The following is a 22,929-nucleotide window of genomic DNA, read 5'->3' as shown; positions in this document are numbered from 1 at the left end:
AACTGCTGTAGAAGGAGAGTGTTGTAGAAAGTTCCAATATGGTACAAATGGAGTTATTACCAAACAGCAAATGCTTATCTTCTAATATATCAGGCTTCTGAATTAATGTTGTGATCATATTTGAAGGTATGACACTCATGTAGGATTTGAAATGAGAGAGGAAATAAGATGTGGGGAGTGCAGTGTGAGGAACTGAGTCATTTCTCCCACCTTGCCAGGTTTTTTCACCCTTGCTATTAGTTACATAAATCCTATGTGGAATGCAATATTTCACTTATGACAATTTTACCTTTTAAGCCTTTCATAAACCTGTCAAACTATGAGCTACATGGACCAATTTTTGTTTTATAGATTCTCAGTTTTAAAAATAAAAGCTTGTTCATCCCTCCAAACTAAATGCATTATGATTGAAGATCACAGTACCAAATGATCATTTGATTCTTACCGATAAGTACCTGTCCTGATTAATGTTTCAAAGTAATTTAAAAAAAAAAACAACACAAAAACATATTCCCGAAAATAAGACAATGTGCTAATTTAACCCTAAGCAAGCTCATTTAAAATTCCCATTAAGAGATTTTTACTTTAAAATCATACAACCAAAATACTTCTCATTAGTTAATATTGTTGAAACATCAAAAATTTCAAATGCGACTTTAGGAAACTTACTTTTAAAATAGGTTTAAAAGGTTTAGTCCCTACTGCATCTCCAATGACAAAAATAAATCCCATTCAGTATGGAACCAAAATTATTATAATCTCCTGACCCTTTTATTTAAAATCGCATACAAAAGAAATCTGTATAAACCCTATTTCAATTATAATTTCAGAGAAATGATCTCACATGAGAAAGCAGCACAATGTATGTAGCGCAGTTACACAATAGTAAGCTATATTAACTCAAAGTGAGTTAACCTCATTTACAAGAAGAAAAGGAGAGAGGGAAGAAGAGGAGAGAGGAAAATTTATAAGAATAAAAAAAGATACAGTACATAAAATCATTTTGCAAGTTTATAGACAGTAAACGATAGTCCCCTGTCTTCGTCAAAGAAAACATGCTGGCTGGCCCTGATACACAAACAAAAGCACATGGGCGAATCAAGTATATTAATCTCTGTCAACATGCAGACTACGACATTTAACCTAGCAGGATGCCTGGTAAGTTAGCCAAGCAGATAGTTAGTCCACAAAACACCGCAGGTAAAAGCAGAGGTACATTTAGACATGCTCCATATTTATGATTTTATTGCCCATTCTCCACCATCATGGAAACTGAGTATTTAATACTCTAAACATGCCATTACCCCCAGTAAGTCATAAGAACTCTCTGATATTGCCATAAAAACATATTTTTGTCAAACTAGTGTAGAGAGTATAAGTATTATTTGATGTTCACTGAACTGCAGACTGTTTCAAAAGGCAAGTAAGATATTCCCCTCTAAATGAGGTCACTCTCTGAAGGTTCAATACAAGATACTTGCAAAATTGTACTTGAGACTTGTTTCTTTTACAAGAGATTGCCAATGAGTATCTACCACATGGAATGCTCCCTAATCCCATCCAATTCAATTCGACAAATATCTCTTGAGTTCCTATGAATTACAAAAACGAAAAATACACAAGTCTTTGCACTCCAAATACACGAATATAGTAATACAACACAGACTCTGATGAATCCTAGAACCAACACATCAACAAAGGAAAATAGGGTATGTGGGTTAAAAGTCAACCAAACTGAGAGATTTAAGAAGGAAGAGGGGAATAGTGAGGATTTAAGAAGGAAGAGGGGAATAGTTAGGATTTGAGTGGAGCCTTTAGGAAAAAGAAAAAAGAAAGAGGAAACAGCATTCTGGAGGTGGAGACGTCATGACACAAGATGAAGATGAGCTAAAGAAAAGAGGTAAAAAAAGTATCAGTCTGGTTGCCTAAAAGAAAGTAGTCTCAGAGGAGCAGACCATGAAGCTCAAGGAAAGTAATAAAGGCTTCAATTTGAAGTGGGCTTTCACTTTTCCACAATGAAGGAGTCTATTAGTCAGGGTTCAGAGACTACAGAGAAACAGAACCACTAAGATATACATCTTAGTTAACGACGTTTCAGTCAATGATGAACCACACATGTAATGGTGGTTCCATTAAGATTAGTACCATAAAGCCTAGGTGTGTAGTTAGCTATACCATCTCATACTGTAGGGAAGGAAGAAATTTTCCTAGACTCTTATAGGTTATTCCAGCTGGTCTAAGAATTGAATTGACATGAGAGAGATTAACAGAGAAAAACAAACAAAAGTTTAGTAACATTTGTATATGGGAGAACCAAGTAACTCGTCAAAACGGCCAAAGCCCTCACCTTAAACACCATCGTCAGCTAAAGACAAAAGAAGATGTTGGGGTTGGGGAAAGACTTCAAAGGGAAGGAAGGCAATTCACAAAAGGAGCAAGTACTTGGAAAACAAGTATTTGGCCACACAGAAACAGAAGAACACAGAGGGAGCCCAACTAACAGGTTTTTCTAGATTCCTCCTGTCTACCACCCAGTTCATGTTATGCTAAGGTGATAGCTCGCTTCCTGAAACAAATGGAATTCCTTTTTTAGGCAGTTAAGGGAGAGGTAACAAGAAAAACTTTCTGAGCCTTTTGTTCCTTAAAAATAATCAGCCTAAAATAATAACCACGTTAAAGAGACATATTTTTGGATGGCAAATTTTGCTCCCCCTCAGTACAATCTGTGATGTTCACACAACAAAGAAATCCCATAATGATGCATTTCCCAGAACATACCCCATCATTAAGTGACACAGGACTGTAAATAGACATACAAGAGGAGATTTATTATGGGAATTAGCTTACATGATTATGGAGGCTGAGAAGTCCTACGATATGCCATGTGCAAGCTGGAGAACCATGAAAGCCAGTGGTGTAATTCAGTGGGAATCCGAAGGCCTGAGAAGTAGGGGAGCAGATGGTGTAACTCCCAGTCCAAAGGCCAAAGAGGGTGGAGGGTGCTACCAGTCTAAGTTTTGGAATCCAAAGGCCCCAGAAACAGGAGCTCAAATGTCTGAGGGCAGGAGAAGATGGAAGTCCCGGCTCAAGGAGAGAGAGCAAATTCACTCTTCCTCCATCTTTTTGTCCTATCTGGATCCTCAACCAATTGGATGATGCCCACCCACACAGGTGAGGGTGGTTCTTCTTCAGTCTACTGATTCTAATGCTAATCTCTTCTGGAAACACCCTCATAGACAGATCCAGAAATAATGTTTTACCAGCTCTCTAGGCATCCTTTAGCCCAGTCAAGTGAGCTAAATGCTTGACACATGAAATTAACCATCACAGGGAGCCACCATGAGTTTTTGAGAAAGAAAGTGATATAAATAGACCTGAGAGTTCTAAAAGCTATCTTTTGAAGCATATTGGATGGGAAACAGAGACTAAAACAGAGTGGGGCCAATTTTTAAAAATCCATCATAGTAGTAGAGAGAACTTTCCGAACTAGTGGGGTGGATATAGAAATATGGGAAGAATGAGCAAAGCGCTAAAGTAGAACTGAAAAAGTCCTCCAACTGAACAAATGTGGCACCATCCCTTTCACAATTACTCTCTCAGTCTTCTAAGCAGGCTCCTAAACAACTTCTACACACACCCCTTTCCAACATACTCTCCCCACCACGGCAGAGTGACCATTTTACAAAGCAAGCCAGATCACATCTCATGGCCCTCTACCCCTTCTCCCTATCGGCCAGCAACCCTGGTCTTTTCATTTCCTAGAAGTTCAACTTCTTTCCTGACTCAGGATCCTTCCACACACAGTTTCCTATAGCTGGAAACTGGCACCTTGGCTTTTTTTCACCACATTAACCATAAAAGACCTTCAAATCTCAGTTCAAATTTCGCAAAGAGGCTATTCCTAACCTCTCCAATCTAATCATGTATCCCAATCTTTAAATTCTCTCTTGAAACGCAGTCATCAAACACAGGCATACCACATTTTACTGCACTTCACTTTATTGTGCTTTGCAGATATTGCGTTTTGTAGATATTGCGTTTTTTTACAAATTGAAGGTTTATGGCAACCCCGAATCGAGCAAGTCTATCAGTACCATTTTTCCAACAGCATTTGCTCGCTTCGTGTGTCTGTCACATTTTGGCAATTCTCACAATATTTCAAACTTTTTCATTATCATTATATTTGTTATGGCAATCTATGATTAGTGATCTTAGCTGCTACTATTGTAATTGTTTGGAGGCGCCAGGAACCGCACCCATATAAGACAGTGAATTTAATTGATAAATGTTGTGTGTGTTCTGACTATTCCACCAACAGGCTGTTCCCCTGTCTCTCTCCCTCTCCTTAGGCCTTGCTATTCCCTGAGACACAACAATATTGAAATTAGGCCAGTTAACAACCCTACAACGGCCTCTAAGTGTTCAAGTGAAAGGAAGAGTTGCACGTCTCTCACTTTAAATCAAAAACTAGAAATAATGAAGCTCAGTGAAGAAGGCATGTCAAAAGTCGAGATAGGCTGAAACTAGGCCTCTTGTGCCAAACAATTAGCCAAGTTGTGAATTCAAAGGAAAAGTTCTTGAAGGAAATTCAAAGTGCTACTCTAGTAAATACACAAATGAGAAGAAAGTGAACCAGCCTTATTACTGATATAGAGAAAGTTTTAGTGGTCTGAATGGAAGATCAAACCAGCCACAACATTCCCTTAAGCCAAAAACTAATGCAGAGCAAGGCCCTAACTCTTCTCAATTCTCCGAAGACAGAGAGGTGAGGAAGCTGCAGAAGAAAAGTCTGAAGCTAGCAGAGGTTGGTTTATAAGGTTTAAGAAAGAAGCCGTCTCCATAAGATGAAAGTGCAAGGTGAAGCAGCCAGTGTTGACATAGAAGCTACAGCAGTTTATCCAGTAGATCTAGCTAAGATAATTAATGAAGGTGGCTACACTAAACAACAGATTTTCAAGGTAGACAAAAGAAGAAGATGCCATCTAGGACTTTCATAGCTGAAGAGGAGAAGTCAATGCCTGGCTTCAAAGCTTCAAAGGACAGGCTGACTCTCCCATTAAGGGCTAACGCAGCTGGCGACTTTAAGTTGAAGTCAATGCTCATTTACCACCCCAAAGATCCTACGGCCCTTAAGAATTATGCTAGGAGAAGAGCCAAGATGGCGCCGTGAGTAGTCCTCTTTGTCTCTCGCCCTTCGAGTCTACAATTATTTGGACACTTATCGCTTGACAAAGGATATCCAGACGGCATCTCAGGACGTCTGAGACACCCACGCGACTATACATCGGAAGGCAGATGGACTTTCCTCCAGGAGGATGTGGAAATAGGTGAAAACTCTCCGACCCCGACGGGCAGCCTAGTACCCGCAAGTGGCTTTCTTCCAACGGACGCCCCCAGAGGATCCACACACATCTAGGGCAGGAGCGAGAACACAACAGAGGAGCGACGCTGGAAACAGGTGACCAGAACCCTACCTAAACCCCCTGCAATTACTCCTAAACGCAGAGGGAAACTTTGGAGATGCACACCTGAGCCCGCGGGGAGACCCAGCCTGGTGCTCGGGGCACCCGGAGGGTCCCAGAGAGAGACACGGAGGGCACGGAGATCTCCCAGCTGCCGTTGCCCGCCCCGTGGGACTAAGGATTGCCGGAGATCTCGGAGAGGACCGGGGCCGGGGGAACTTTCAAAGGCCGGTTCTGCGACCCGGAGGGGAAGCCCCGGAGCTCCGCCCGGGCAGCAGACAAAACTCTCTGTCTGCTGTTAGCAGAGGGGCCACGCTGAGCATTCATGGCTCCGGGAGAGGCCAGGAGAGAATCCCAGAGGGCGGGGCGACCCCCAGCTGCCGTTGCCCACCCCGTGAGGCTAGGGATTGCCAGAGATCTCAGAGAGGACTGGGGCTGGAGAGAGTTCCAGAGACCCAGCTTAGTAGCCTAGGGGGAAACCCTACAGGCTCACAGCAGCCTTAGGGAAAGCCTCTGCACAGCACCAGTAGAAGGCACCCAGCCGCCAGCCACAAGGCTGGAAGACCCCAGGGCAAAAGCAGCATAGCTAGGTGTACTAACCACAGACTGTAGAAGATGCCAATAGCTCTCCTGCAACCCATAGAGGACAAGTGAGATTTGGTGGGTGCCGACAGCAACGGAGCGACAAATATAAGTGATCCCACCCCTGGCCGCTGGAAAAGCCCATAACACCGTTGCAGACCCCAAGGAGAGAGCACATCTAGGTGGGCTGCAACAGTAGGCACCTGCAGCCTGAAGCCCCCCTGTGACGGCCCCCACGGCAGAGGAGGGAATCCAAAGGGCCACTGTGGCTACGAAGAGGGGCCCAGGCCCAGTTAGCAACTACGGACAGGGTTCCTGGTTGGTGAAGTATAAACAGCTGCTCCCCCCACCGCAGCAGCTGAAACAAGTGAAAGGAGCAACTAAACTCTATCTCCATGCGGAGGCACAAATCAACAACATCAAGCAATATGAAAAAATACATTAAATCTCCAGAACAGAAAGAAAGCAACAAATACACAGAAAACAATCCCAAAGAAAATGAGATATATAACCTAAATGACGATGACTTCAAAACAGCCATCATTAAGATTCTCAATGAGTTAAGAGAGAATTCTGACCGACAACTCAACGAGTTCAGGAGCTATGTCACAAAAGAGTTTGATACGATAAAGAAGAACCAAACAGAAATATTGGAAATGAAGAACACAATAGAGGAGATTAAGAAAAATCTAGATGCTCTGAACAGTAGGGCCGATAATATGGAGGAAAGAATTAGCAATTTGGAAGATGGCAATATAGAATTGTTGCAGGCAGAGGAGGAGAGAGAAGCAAGACTTAAAAGAAATGAAGAAACTCTCCGAGAATTATCAGACACAATTAGGAGATGCAACGTAAGGATTATAGGTATACCAGAGGGAGAAGAGAAGGAGAAAGGGGCAGAAAACCTATTCAAAGAAATAATGGCTGAGAACTTCCCAAATCTGGTGAGGGAGATGGATCTTCAGGTGACAGAGCCAATAGATCTCCAAACTTTATCAATGCAAGAAGACCAACTCCACGGCATATAGTAGTGAAGCTAGCAAAAGTCAACGACAAGGAGAAAATATTAAGGACAGCCAGGCAAAAGAAACTAACCTACAAAGGAACCCCCATCAGGCTATCAGCAGATTTCTCAGCAGAAACTTTACAGGCTAGAAGAGAGTGGAATGATATATTCAAAAATCTGAAGGACAAAAATCTACAGCCGAGAATTCTCTACCCAGCGAAAATATCCTTCAAATACGATGGAGAAATAAAAACTTTCCCAGATAAACAAAAATTAAGGGAGTTCATTGCCACAAAACCTCCTCTTCAGGAAATCCTCAGGAAAACCCTCATTCCTGAAAAATCCAAAAAAGGAAAGGGGCTACAAAACCAAGAGCAGAGGAGATAAGTAGAAGGACAACAACAGAGAGTAGCAGCTCTACATCAGAACAGATTAAACCATGGGACGAGAAACAAAGGAAACTGAAGAAAACCGGAAAACAAGACACAAAATGGGAGTGGTAGGCCCCCACGTCTCAATAATCACTCTAAATGTAAATGGATTGAACTCCCCAATCAAAAGACACAGAGTGGCAGGATGGATCAAAGAACAAGATCCAACAATATGCTGCCTCCAGGAAACACACCTCAGCCCCAAAGACAAACACAGACTCAGAGTGAAGGGATGGAGAACAATACTCCAAGCTAATAATGAACAAAAGAAAGCAGGTGTCGCTATACTAATATCAGACAAGGTAGATTTCAAAGCAAAACAGATAAAGAAAGATAAAGAGGGACAGTATATAATGATAAAAGGGACTCTCCACCAAGAAGACATAACACTTATAAATATATACGCACCCAACACAGGAGCACCAAAATTTGTAAAGAAACTCTTAATAGAACTAAAAGAAGACATCAACAACAATACAATAATAGTAGGGGACCTCAACACACCATTAACACCAATGGACAGAACATCCAGACAGAAAATCAACAAGGAAATAATAGAATTAAATGAAAAATTAGACCAGATGGACTTAATAGATATATATAGAACACTTCATCCAAAAACAGCAGGTTACACATTCTTCTCAAGTGCACATGGAACATTCTCAAGGATTGACCATATTTTGGGAACCAAAGCAAACATCAATAAATACAAGAGAGTTGAGATAATATCAAGCATCTTTTCTGATCATAACGCTATTAAACTAGAAATCAACTACAAGAAAAAAGCAGAGAAAGGTGCAAAAATGTGGAGACTAAACAACACGCTTCTCAACAAACAATGGATCATTGAAGAAATTAAAGAAGAAATCAAATATTATCTGGAGACAAATGAAAATGAGAACACGACATACCAAATCATTTGGGATGCAGCAAAAGCAGTCCTAAGAGGGAAATTCATCGCAATACAGGCTCACCTCACTAAACAAGAAAAAGCTCACGTAAGCAACCTCAAACGACACCTAACGGAACTAGAAAAAGAAGAACAAACAAAGCCCAGAGTCAGTAGAAGGAGGGAAATAATAAAAATAAGAGCAGAAATAAACGATATTGAAACAAAAAAGACAATAGAAAGGATCAATGAAACAAAGAGTTGGTTCTTCGAAAGAATTAACAAAATTGACAAACCCCTAGCCAGACTCACCAAGAAAAGAAGAGAGAAAGCGCAAATTAATAAAATCAGGAATGACAGAGGAGAAATCACAACAGATACCAATGAAATACAAGAGATCATAAGAGAATACTATGAAAAACTATATGCCAACAAATTGAACAACTTGGAAGAAATGGACAAATTCCTAGACTCCTACAATCTCCCCAAACTGAATCAGGAAGAAATGGAGAATCTGAATAGACCAATCACAAGTAAGGAAATAGAAACGGTAATCAAAAACCTCCCCAAAAACAAGAGTCCAGGACCAGACGGCTTCTCTGGAGAATTCTACCAAACATTCAAAGAAGACTTAATACCTATTCTCCTCAAACTGTTCCAGAAAATTGAGAAAGATGGAGAACTCCCTAACACATTCTATGAAGCCAACATTACTCTGATCCCCAAACCTGACAAGGACAACACAAAGAAGGAGAACTACAGGCCGATATCACTGATGAACATAGATGCAAAAATCCTCAACAAAATTTTGGCAAACCGATTACAGCAATACATCAAAAAGATTATACACCAGGATCAAGTGGGATTTATACCAGGGACACAGGGATGGTTCAACATCCGCAAGTCAATCAACGTGATACACTACATCAACAAAATGAAAAACAAAAACCACATGATCATCTCAATAGACGCAGAGAAAGCATTCGACAAGATCCAACACCCATTTATGATAAAAACCCTCAGTAAAATGGGTATAGAAGGAAAGTACCTCAACATAATAAAGGCCATATATGATAGACCCACAGCCAACATCATACTCAATGGACAAAAGCTGAAAGCCATCCCTCTGAGGACAGGAACAAGACAAGGGTGCCCACTTTCACCACTCCTATTCAACATAGTACTGGAGGTGCTGGCCAGAGCAATTCGGCAGGAAAAAAAAATAAAAGGAATCCAAATAGGTAACGAAGAAGTAAAACTCGCGTTGTTTGCAGACGACATGATCTTATACATAGAAAACCCCAAAGAATCCACAGAAAAGCTATTAGAAATAATCAACAACTACAGCAAAGTAGCAGGGTATAAAATTAACGTGCATAAATCAGTAGCATTTCTATACACTAACAATAAACTAACAGAAAAAGAACTCAAGAACTCTATCCCATTCACAATCACAACGAAAAGAATAAAATACCTTGGGATAAACTTAACCAAGGAAGTGAAGGATCTATACAATGAAAACTACAAGACTTTCTTGAAAGAAATAGGCGATGACATAAAGAGATGGAAAAACATTCCTTGCACATGGATTGGAAGAATAAACATAGTTAAAATGTCCATACTGCCTAAAGCAATATACAGATTCAATGCTATCCCAATCAGAATCCCAAGAACATTCTTCAGAGAAATTGAACAAACAATCCTAAAATTCATATGGGGCAACAAAAGACCACGAATTGCTAAAGCAATCCTGAGCAAGAAAAACAAAGCCGGCGGAATCACAATCCCCGATTTCAAAACATACTACAAAGCTACAGTGATCAAAACAGCATGGTACTGGTACAAAAACAGGTCCACAGATCAATGGAACAGAATTGAAAGCCCAGAGATAAAACCACACATCTATGGACAGCTAATCTTCGACAAAGGAGCAGAGGGCCTACAATGGAGAAAAGAAAGTCTCTTCAACAAATGGTGCTGGGAAAACTGGACAGCCACATGCAAAAGATTGAAAATTGACCATTCTTTTTCACCACACACCCAAATAAACTCAAAATGGATCAAAGACCTAAAGATTAGGCCTGAGACAATAAGTCTTTTGGAAGAGAATATAGGCAGTACACTCTTTGACATCAGTTTCAAAAGAATCTTTTCGGACACTGTAACTCCTCAGTTGAGGGAAACAATAGAAAGAATAAACAAATGGGACTTCATCAGACTAAAGAGCTTCTTCAAGGCAAGGGAAAAAAGAATTGAAACAAAAAAACAGCTCACTAATTGGGAAAAAATATTTACAAGCCACTTATCCGACAAAGGGTTAATCTCCATAATATACAAAGAACTCACACTGCTTAACAACAAAAAAACAAACAACCCGATCAAAAAATGGGCAGAGGACATGAACAGACATTTCTCAAAAGAAGATATGAATATGGCCAATAGACACATGAAAAGATGTTCATCATCGCTAATCATCAGGGAAATGCAAATCAAAACTACACTAAGATATCACCTTACCCCCGTTAGATTGGCAAAAACATCCAAAACCAAGAACGACAAATGTTGGAGAGGTTGTGGAGAAAGAGGAACCCTCATACACTGTTGGTGGGAATGCAAACTGGTACAGCCACTATGGAAAACAGTATGGAGATTTCTCAAAAAGTTAAAAATAGAAATACCCTATGACCCAGCCATCCCATTACTGGGTATCTATCCTAAGAACCTGATATCAGATATCTCAAGAGTCCGTTGCACCCCTATGTTCATCGCAGCATTATTTACAATAGCCAAGACGTGGAACCAGCCTACATGCCCAGAAACTGATGATTGGATAAAGAAGATGTGGTATATATACACAATGGAATACTACTCAGCCATAAAAAAAGACGAAATTGGCCCATTCACAACAATGTGGATGGACCTCGAGGGCATTATGTTAAGCGAAATAAGTCAGTCAGAGAAAGACGAACTCTATATGACTCCACTCATAGGTGGAAATTAGTATATTGAGAAGGAGATCTGATCGGTGGTTACCAGGGAAAAGGGGGGGTGGGGGGAGGGTACGGAGGGGGAAGTGGTGTACCCACAACATGACTAACAAAAATGTACAACTGAAATCTCACAAGCTTGTAATCCATCATAACATTAATAAAAAAATAAATAAATAAAAAAAAAAGAATTATGCTAAATCTACTCTGCCAGAGCTCTCTAAAAGGAACAAGAAAGCATGGATGACAGCGCATCTGTTAACTACATAGTTGACTAAATATTTTAAAACCATTGTTGAGACCTATGACTCAAAAAAAGATTCCTTTTGAAATACTACTGCTCATTGACAATGCACCTTATCACCCAAGAGCTTTGATGAAGATGTACAATGAGACTAATGTTGTTTTCATGCCTGCTAACACAACATCCATTCTGCAGCCCATAGATCAAGGAGTAATTTCGACTTTCAAGTTCTATTATTTAAGAAATACATTTTATAAGGCTATAGCTGCCACAGATGCTGATTCTTCTGATGGATCTGTGCAAAGTAAATTAAAAACCTTCTAGGAGCCAGCCTGGTGGCACAGCGGTTAAGTTTGCACATTCTACTTCTCGGCGGCCCAGGGTTCACCAGTTCAGATCCCGGGTACGGACATGGCACTGCTTGGCAAAAAGTCGTGCTGTGGCAGGCATCCCACGTATAAAGTAGAGGAAGATGGGCATGGATGTTAGCTCAGGGCCAGTCTTCCTCAGCCAAAAGAGGAGGATTGGCAGTAGTTAGCTCAGGGCTAATCTTCCTCAAAATAAATAAAAAATAAAATAAAAACCTTCTAGAAAGGATTCACCATTTTAGATGCCATTAAGAACATTTGTGAGGAGCCAGCCCCGTGGCCGAGTAGTTAAGTTTATGCGCACTGCTTCAGTGGCCTAGGTTTTCCCCAGTTCGAATCCTGGGCACAGACATGGCACTGCTCATCGAGCCATGCTGAGGTGGTGTCCCACATGCCACAACTAGAAGGACCTACAACTAAAAATACACAACTATGTACCGGGGGGCTTTGGGGAGAAAAAGGAAAAATAAAATATTTAAAAAACAAAAAAAAGAGCATTTGTGATTCATGGGAAGAGGTCGAAACATCAACATTAACAGGAGTTTAGAAGTTGATTCCAACTTTCACAGATGACTTTGAGGAGTTCAAGATTTCAGTGGAGGAAGTAACTGCAGATGTGGCAGAAATAGCAAGAGAACTAGAATTAAAAGTGGAGTCTGAAGATGGGACTGAATTGCTGCCATCTCATGATAAAACTTTAATGGATAAGAAATTGCTTCTTGTGGATGAGCAAAGAAAGTGGCTTCTTGAGATAGAATCTACTCCTGGTGAAGATGTTGTGAAGACTGTGGAAATAACAACAAAGAATTAAGGATGTTACATAAACGTAGTTGATGAAGCAGCAGCAGGGTTTGAGAGGATTGACTCCAATTCTGAAAGGAGTTCTACTGTGGGTAAGATGCTTTCAAACAGCATCGCACGCTACAGAGAAATCATTTGTAAAAGGAGGAGTCAATCAATGTGGCAAACTTCACTGTTGTCTTATTTTAAGAAATTGCCACAGTTACTTCAATCTTCAGCAACCACCACTCTGATCAGTCAGCTGCTATCAACATCAAAGCAATACCCTCCACCAGCAAAAAGATTACAATTCAGGGAAAGCTCAGATGATGGTTAGCGTTTTTTAGCAATAAACTATCTCTTAATTAGGGTATGTATATATTTTTTTAGACATAATGCTATTGCACACTTAATAGACCACATTATGGTGTAAACATAACTTTTTTTTTTTTTTGGCTGAGGAAGATTTGCCCTGAGCTAACATCCACTGCCAATCGTCCTCTTTTTGTATGTGAGTTGCCACCACAGCATGACCAACGATAGACGAGTGGTGTAGGTCTGCGCCCAGGAACCAAACGCAGGCCACTGAAGCAGGGCACATGAAGCTTAACCACTAGGCCACCGGGGCTGGCCCTAAACATAACTTTTATCAGCATCGGGAAACCAAAAAATTTTCATGACACTTTATTGTGGTGGCCTGAAACCAAACCCGCAATATCTCCAAGGTATGCCTATACTGAATATATCACTTAGCGAGAAGAATAAATGTAACATTAACGGAAAGGGATGATAAGCAAAATAAAGCAAACTAAAAGCAGATTAGACAATACCGCTCTTTAACTGGCAGGAAGAAGAAAACAAATAGACAAAAGGTTGATATAGGTACACAGCTTATAAAATAGAAAATACCAACAAATCCACAGAAAAGAGGGCTAAAAAAATGGACAGGTAACAGGAAAAGAAATGCAAATGTCTCAATCATATAAAAAGATATTCTATCTCATTCATAATGAGAGATGGGAATTAACACTATGATGAGATTCCATTTGGCAAAACAAGACAAAAGTTTGACAAAATATTCTGTTGACAAGGTTATGTATAGACAAATAGGCACTTTCATATGATAGAAACACAAAAATGTACACATAATTCTTAGGGGATAAATTTGGCAATATCTAGTAAAATTGCATACTCATTTACCCTTTGAAACTATAATTCCTCATCTAGGAATCTGTCCCAAATATACAATAACAAATATAAAAAGACATATATATGAACAAGGTTTTTCATTGCAGTGCTATTTACATACAAAAAATTAGAAACAATCCAAAGGTCCATCAACTGGGAACTGTTTAAATAAACTATGGTACATTCATTCAATGGAATATTATGTAGCTATAAAAATGAATGAATAATATACTACTAAGAAGTGATCTCCAGGATATATTAAGTGAAAAAAAGCAAAGTATATAGTACTCTACCATTTACTTAAGAACAGAGGGATAAGAATATATAGCCTTATATTAAAAAAATAGATAAGAATAAACTGAAGTTTTTCACAAATTGTTATTCCCCTTAGAAGGGGAAGAAGAGTAAAGGATAGAGAAAACAGATACAAGCTAGAGTCCTTTAAATAAACTTTGTTTTGTGATTTGACTTTGGAACCATGAAACTATTATACATGATTATAAAACAAAATTACATTCTACAACAGTTATTAAATATCAAAAATAAAATAAATGAACTTAAACGTATATCCAGTTGGTAGCATAACTATACAGAGAAAAATTAAGACTGACTTAAACAGTGTGGCATGGTAGGTGGCCTCTGTGAGGGCCCAACGATCCCCACCTCCTGGTATTCACACCCTTATGTAATTATTTCCTCTTCATCATGGACTCAATTTAGAGAGTTGCTTCTAAGAATAGAATGCGGCAGAACATCAAGGTTTACAGCAGAGTTATTCACAACGGCCAAAAGGAGAAAACAAACGTCCATCGATGGATGAATGGATAAACAAAATGTGGTAGATACACGCAGTGGAATATCATTCAGCCTTAAAAAGGAATGAAATTCTGATGCACACTATAACTTGGATGAATCTTAAAGACATTCTGCTGAGTGAAATCAGCCAGTCACAAACGGCCAAATACTCTATGACTCCACTTAGGAAGTGTGTAGAGTGGTCAAACTCAGAGACAGAAAGTAGAATGGTGGATGCCAAGTGCTGGGGGAAGAGGGGAATGGGGAGTTGTTGTTTAATGGGTATAGTGTTTCAGTATAGAAAGATGGAAAAAGTTCTGGAGATTGATGGTGGTGATGATCGCACAACAATGTGAATTTACTTAATGCCAATCATCTATATACCTAAAAATGGTCAAAGTGGTAAATTTTGTTATGTATATTTTACCACAATAATTAAACAAAAAAGAATGCAGCATATATGATGGGTTGTCACTCTAAGAACAGGTTACAAAAAGGCCATGGCTTCCATCTTGGATACCCTTTCTCCCTTGCTCCAAGCCAACAACCAGCTGCCATGTGTTAGCTGCCCTGTGGAGAGGCCCAAGGAAGTGGTCTCTGGCCAACAGCCAGAAAGGACCTAGGACATGTCAAGAATCACAGGAATCTGCTTGAAAGCACTCCAGAAGGCTCCTTTGTGCCCCCTTTAACTGAGCCTTGGGACGAATATGGCACCAGCTGACACCTAGATTGCAGCCTTATGACCAATCCTGAGCTGGAGTTAAGATGCACCCCACAGAAACTGACCCATAGCAACTGCGAGATAATAATGTTTGCTGTATTAAGCCACTAAGTTTTGGGGTGATTTGTTACACATCAATAGATAACTAACACACACAGTGTTTAACTAAACATTCCTAGGGGGATGTGCCCTAAGTCCAAAACAGAAGTGCAGATTCCATTGCTGGGTATATGTCCAAAAAGAACCCAGCACAATGTCCAACAAAAGACATATACAAGAGTGTTCATAGCAGCTTTATTCATAAAAGTCCCAAACTAGAAACAACTCAAATATCCATCAACTGGAGAATGGATAAATAAATTATTGTATTTCACACAATGCAATACTACGCAGCAAGCAAAAAAACTCCACTGTTTCATAAAACAACATGGATAAATCTCAGACATAATATTGAGCAAAAGAAGGCAGAAAGAGACAAAACTTTAATGTTGGTATTGCTATTCTGAAATTGCTATGTGTATAATGGGGTGCTATAAATGAGTAATTACGTAATGTTTTAATTGTATTATTTCTAGTGTCACTGAGAACCAGGATTCTCAGCTGAGAAAAAGATACAGATGCAAAATAAAAAAGATTAAGTAAAAATCTGGTGGTGCTGAAACTGAACTAGAAGTATTAGTATGAACTCATGAGGTAGCCTATCTTTAAAAATATTTTTTCTGGGGCCAGCCCTGAGGCCTTTTCCTGATGCAATAATAGCAAAACCCATTTCCTTTATCACAAATGTCACCAAATAACTTTGGTAACCACAAATTAGCTGTTTGGCCTTGGGCTAATTACTTAACCTCCCTGTGCCTCAATTTACCCATCTATGAAAAGGAGATCATAATAGTTCCTACGCTATAGGTTTGTTATAGGGACTTTTAAAAAAATTAATAAGTACAAAACACTCAGAACAGTACCTGGTGTGTATTAAGACTCAATAATTATTAGTTATTGATTTACTTTTATCATCATTACTACTTTTATCATCAAATTTCACAACACCACAAAGGTTTTATCACAAATTGCCAATCATGACCTTCTAAACTAATCAAATACTCAGAAGACTGCCACTGCTGGGCTTGAGGAAGAGGGAGGGTCTGGCCTTTACTTTTAGAAGGATTCTGTTTGATAATCTGGATCAGGTCCACTATCCATAATTCCCCAACATTATACAATTTTTCAGTAAGGCATTACACCTATGCAAATAAGTCTCGCAGGAAATACACCTATGAATTTGCCCTAGGAGTTTTTTGACTTAAACAAAAACACTTAAAAACTTACAAAATCAGTCTCCTGTTGAAAGCAGAAAACATAAGAAAGCTATAAAAAACCTTCTAAATTTTTCTAGAAGCAGTAGAGTTCTGAAAAGTCACATTTTTAATGATATAATATCAGAAACATATAGATTAAATTTTACTTGATATATGTGAGAATTTATGTATAAGAAGAAGAAATGATTTTAGCAAAATGTAAATTGAGATTTTAACCATGATTGATGGTCGAGACAATGTACAAAGTCAAGTTTGCGCACTCTACTTCAGTGGCCCAGGGTTTCACTGGTTCAGATCCTGGGTGCAGACGTGGCACTGCTCATCAGGCCATGCTGAGTCAGCGTCCCACAGAGCACAACTGGAAGGACCCACAAATAAAATATGCAACTATGTACTGTGGGGCTTTGGGAAGAAAAAGTAGAAAAAAAATTTTTTTTTCCTAGTTCTGAGTACTAAAAAGACCTAGAAACATGATAAGTCCATTATCAACGAGAAGCCCTAGAGCTCGGATTGTAGCCTTGAAGTTCCATTCCCCAGTAAGGAATTGGGGCTCCCTGGAGAACTTGCTAATACCAGGTGTGGGGAGGCAACGTACATGATGAGCCTGGAACTGCCTGTCATACCAGATAATCAAGAAGCTATCAAAAACTACTAGAGACATGTCAAAATAACTCAGTAAGCAACTTTAAAAGGTTCGCACTGGCCAACGATTAATTTAAGCATCAGTAAGGATAATAAGTACAATCAATTTTTTAAAAACACCCAATATGTTTAAATTTAAGAGTCCATAATGAATCCAGGAGAGAAGGGGAGAAGCCTAATACAACCAACTCGCTATTTTAAAATTAGTAAGCCAAGGGAAACTATCAAGCTTTTATCCAACCTTTCCTATACAAACCTTACTACTAAGTAACAAACAGTACATAAGGAACAGTTTCTCTTTACAGAATATTCTAACTAATAAATGAACAGTAAAGTTATAGTATTAACTATCACTATTCTCCAACCTCTAACGATTAACAGACCTAAAGCAGAGTCTATCATCTACTTTTTTTAATCTTTATTTTTTAAATGTTTTTTTTGAGGAAGATTAGCCCTGAGCTAACATCTGCTGCCAATCCCCCTATTTTTGCTGAGGAAAACTGGCCCTGAGCTAACATCTGTGCCCATCTTCCTCTTGACAAGCGGTGCCATGTCTGCACCTGGGATGTGAACCGGCAAACCACAGGCCACCAAATCGGAACGTGCAAACTTAACCACTGCGCCACTGGGCCAGACCCTCTATCATCTGTTTCTGTAAATAAAGTTTTATTGGAATACAGTCATGTCCATGCATTTACATTTTGCCTATGGCTGCTTTCTCATTACAACATCAGTTTAGTAGTTGCAGCAGAGGAGACAAAATGGCCCATGGACCCTGAAACATACGCTGTCTGCCCCCTTACAGAAAATCATTGCCAACCCGATCTAAAGCATTGAGCACAAATGGCAACAAATTAGCAGGAAAAGAGAGACACTGTCTGCACCAGACAGACACCTGCCAAAAGACAGACACTTTCCAAAAGAAATCAAACCTGAATCTGAGCAAGTCTCTAAATCCAAACGCCAATTAATAGGAGATAAAAAGGACAGATGAGTATGACGTTTAATCGCTTCACAGGAATGTACTCAGGAACATCCACATCAACAGGACAAAGGCCCGATTTGTTCAACAAATAAATTTCAAAGACAAAGATGTGGAGGGAGGCATTGGGACAGGGATGAGACACCACACAACCTTAAGAGAAAAATCAACCAATTGCAATGGGAGGCAGGTGACCCAATCAGGTCAATTGTTTTTAAAATGTATGAAAGAATTAAAATTAACACTGACTGGATATTTGATTACATTGGAAGTCTTGCTGATTTTGTTGTTCGATTTGTTTTGTTTTTTTGCCTAGGAATATTAGCCCTGAGCTAACATCTGTTGCCAATCTTCCTCTTTTTTTGCTTGAGGAAGACTAGCTCTGAGATAATATCTATGCCAATCTTCCTCCACTTTCTATGTGGGTTGCTGCCACAGCATGGCTGACAGGTGGTGTAGGATCCCACGCCTGGGATCTGAACGCACGAACCTGGGCCTCCAAAGCAGAGCATGCCAAACTTAACCACTACACCATGGGGCCGGCTCCTTGTTGCTGTGTTTTTAAGGGGGATAATGGTTTTGTGGTTATATTTTTTAAAAAGAAAGTCTTATACTTTAAGGATACGTAGTGAAATACAAATAAATTATACGATGTCTAGGATTTCCTTTAAAATAATACAAGAGTGGGAGGGAAGTCAGCAGGAAATAAATAATTTGGCCATGATTTGATAATTACTGAACCTGAGTGATGACTACAAGGGGATTATAATAATCTGTTTACTTTTACATATGTTTTAAATTTTTCATAAGTAAAACCTTAAAATTAGGCAAAACATTTCTTCTTCAGACACAAGAAAAAATCTGGAGTATGAAGAAGAACAGGTCAAGAAGTATGCTAGATAACCCCAAAGAAGCAACATGACAGTGACAAGGGTAGGGTCTTCTACGGAAGGGTAAAAAGCCAAGTTTGAAAAGAACCAGTTTAGAGACCAAGCAAATGACTGCTGAATAGATTCCAAACTTAGTTAAGTGACCTTTTCCAACTGCATCGAGCAGCGAGAACTAGGAAAAAAGACTATATATGGCAAATTAACTTAGGTACGGGATTTGGTAAAACAGATTCCTCAGGAGGAAAAGGGCAAGAGAACGTAAGATGCTGCTGCAAGTATGATCATGGGGCTTGGGTGAGCAAAACGCCAATGAGGCTAGGAAATAGCTAACTTGATTAGAAAAGCATGGAAATGCCAAGAAAGTACAAGTCATAACAAAGACAAAGAACAGACTCAGAAAGCGTGACATGATAGAGGGTTATGATCATGAGAGGGAACTTTTCAAGACCTCAGAAGTGGAAGTGTTCCAGGTGATGATGAGAAGTGATGGGGTATGAAAAGTGCACAGAAGTTTGGGGCTCCAGTCCTGCTAAACTAATGCTGGTTTACTAACTGCTTCCGGCTACCTGCCAAGAATCACACCTCTGTCCCAGGATCATTTCAGAAGATATCCGTATTTTTTAAAAGGGTCCCAGGATTGGAACCACTAGTTTACAATTTAGTAACCCTGGAAAATGACTAAGGTGAAAATGATGGATGTCAGTCAGGTCAAGGAAGCATGATGAGAGCCACTAATATAAGAGACAGAAGGGGAACATGTGAATCAAATGAAGAAAAATTCTAGAGGTCAACAGAGGATAAAAATGTAGAGAGAAAAGAATAAAAGACATCAACTTCAAAAGAAAACAATTAATTGAAAAATGTTCTAATAGTGAGGACGTTATTCTAACCCCATAACTCAAAGAAAATAGTCTAAAAATATCTCTATCGGATAGATTAGGGAAGAAAAGGTATCCTCAAAAAAACAAAAATCAATTTGTTCATTACAATCATAAAGTGCTGGGTGTATGAAAGTACCAAAAAAACCTTATAAATCATTTAGTTTAATTCACTCATTTCATAGAGAAAACCAAGGTGCACCAAGGCTAATTAACTTGCACCCAAGAACATTACGCAGTTAATGAACAGAACTCAAGTTAAAGTGTACCCCATTCTTCCCCCAACCTCCCTGCCTCGCACTCTCATCTAACACCTTGGTTTCCATCTCGTGACTCACTTCTTTTCAATGCTAAATGTCATTATATATTTTCACTCATAAATAGCAAGCATTTGGTAAATATTTGTTGACTGGCACTCAAAATGAGCCTACTTCAGTAATTTTATTTTAAAGGTCTCCTATAGCAGCAACTTGTTCCGCTCAATTTTACTCTTCTGTCTCCCTCGGTCCCCTCCCCAAAATATGTTCTGAGTAAATCTCAGAGATGTTCAGAAAATGTGTTGGCTAACTAGCACCTATGCTTCCAAAAAATGTTAGAACATGAAAAGGCACACATAGTGCCATGCTATAAAAAGAAGAGCTGGCATTATACACTTCTCTCATCATTTCCATAAATGCATACATAATTTACAATTGCTATGAAGTAAGAAGATGTTCTGGACCCAGGGGACTCCAAATACCTAAATAGACAGGAAAAAACAGGATAAACTACCTCAGCCTTACAATAACGGATTATAGAGTACACAAAGTACACACACATAAAGATGTTTATACATTGCTATATTTATTCTCTATAAATATTACGTATTATACTCCACCCAGAATATAATATGGAAAGAACATTTTGAAGCTTCCACAAACCTGATGTTACTGCTATTTTTAGAAGAGATTTTTAAAATATTAACCAAAAAAAAAAGTGCAGATATCACTCATATGTAAAAAGAGAAGAAGACACAAAAAAGGGGAAGGCAATCTAAACAAAAATTGTGTTACAAATTTCTATTATTCTTAAAAAAAAAAGGTACATACTCTTACCACTTAGAAACGGTTGTTGAGGCACAGAGTTTGTAGAAAAGACACCAAATTTGGAAAGGATCCATCTAGAAGCTTTTTCAATCGGGAGCTTGTACTTTATAGGCACACAAGTGGGCACACTGGTGCACAGCAGTAGGCATTCACCATGTACAAAGCAGAATATGGAATGTCAAAGGCTGGAAGACAAAAAGAGAGAGGAAAGAAAGAAATATGGTTGGTTAATAGTAATAGCCATGTTTAAACCCAAAATTTAGCAGTTTTCATATATCATGTATCATTATTGATTAGTTTTTATAAGGAAGAATCTGGCCAAGAACTTACTTATCAAAAAAATCTCAGCAATTTTTTAACAGGAAAAGAAGCTATCTGGAGAGAGAAAACAAGAAAATGAGAATAACTCTTTTAAAGGTCCTAATTTAAATACTTTTTCGCCACCCATAACACCTTTCTCAGGTATATTATAAATTTCTTCACCGTCTGAAAATAATTACCTGTTTTTTGATGACAGAAGGGCCATCATCATAAGAGTGCTTGCACAGTATTTGAGGACATAAACATTATGGGACTTGGGGTAATGACCCTAGAACTACCTTTCTTTCAAAGGTACCCCAAGAAAGAAGTGAACTCTCTGTCGCTGGTGGCAGTGCCAATACCTACAAAATTAGGAATGTATCTATCCTTTGACCCAACAATCCTTCTTCTGGGACATTCTCCTACAGATATAATTCCATACTCACAAAATAAAGTGTACAGTATGATTATTATGGGATTATTTATAAAAGTAAAACACTGAAAATAACCCGAGGACAAATAAAAATACCTATGAGACATCCGTAAGAAGGAACACCATGCAGCTGTAAAAATGAATAAGGAAGCACCCTCTGTGCTTCTATGAAAAGGCCAGAAAAAGAACTCAGCCACCATGCTGTGAGAAAGCCCAAGCCACATCGGGAGGCAAAAAAAAAAGGTCAGAATGTATTAAACAAGCAAGATACAGAATTTATATACACAGTATGCTATATTCTGTGTTTAAAAAAGGGAAGGGGGGAGGGAAGTAAGAATATCTATCCTTATTTGTTAAAAAAATGCACTGTATAGATACATAAGAAATTGGTTAAAATGGTTACCTATGAAGGACAGTAAGGAAACAGGGATAGGCGCTAAGACTTCTCCGTCTGTCATTTTGACTTCTAAAACACGTAAACGTTCAAACAAAATTAAATTTAAAACAAGTCCCCTAAATACTTGATTCTTACTCTTTCATCCCTTATTCATAAAAATTTGAGCTGTTATGTGATCAGTATAACACATTACTTTCCTGAAAAATCAAATGGTAAGTTATTTTCTTATCCTTCAGAAAAACCCTTCTCTTTGCTACTGGTAGCAATTCAATATATACTGAGTGCCTGCTATGCACCAGCACTACATGCATCTGTGAACAAAACTGAAAAATCCCTGCTCTGGTGATCTTAAAAGTGAACTGTTACCCATTTACTCATTGCTAGTGAAGGTACAGTAAGAAATGCATAAATATACATTTCTAGAGAAAATATAAATTTGTCAACCATTCTGGAAAGCAATTTGTGAATACATAACAAAAATCTTTAAAATGTTCATAGCTACTGACTCAGCAACTACACTTCTGAGAACTCAAAATGCAGACATAACTTTATA

General features: G+C 38.9%; 1 protein-coding gene across 13 annotated transcripts in view; it reads right to left on the bottom strand.

The window, feature by feature from the left end:
* FRYL (FRY like transcription coactivator) overlaps positions 1 to 22,929 on the bottom strand; it is a 249,723-nt gene that overhangs the window by 194,173 nt on the left and 32,621 nt on the right. For 10 of the 13 annotated variants that reach the window (XR_011502241.1, XM_070505928.1, XM_070505931.1 and 7 more), the window contains one exon: positions 21,256 to 21,431. The exons of 2 other annotated variants lie outside the window; for them this stretch is intronic. The gene's annotated coding sequence lies outside the window, so the exon portion shown is untranslated. Of the gene's footprint in view, positions 1 to 21,255; positions 21,432 to 21,576; positions 21,622 to 22,929 lie in introns of all 13 variants that reach the window. One more of the 13 variants, XM_070505923.1, reaches the window with a different exon arrangement.

The sequence above is a fragment of the Equus asinus genome, chromosome 3, assembly GCF_041296235.1.
Source record: "Equus asinus isolate D_3611 breed Donkey chromosome 3, EquAss-T2T_v2, whole genome shotgun sequence".
In the NCBI taxonomy this organism is placed as follows: domain Eukaryota; kingdom Metazoa; phylum Chordata; class Mammalia; order Perissodactyla; family Equidae; genus Equus; species Equus asinus.
Note: the sequence above shows the minus strand (reverse complement) of the source record. Positions and strands in the feature narration are given on the sequence as shown.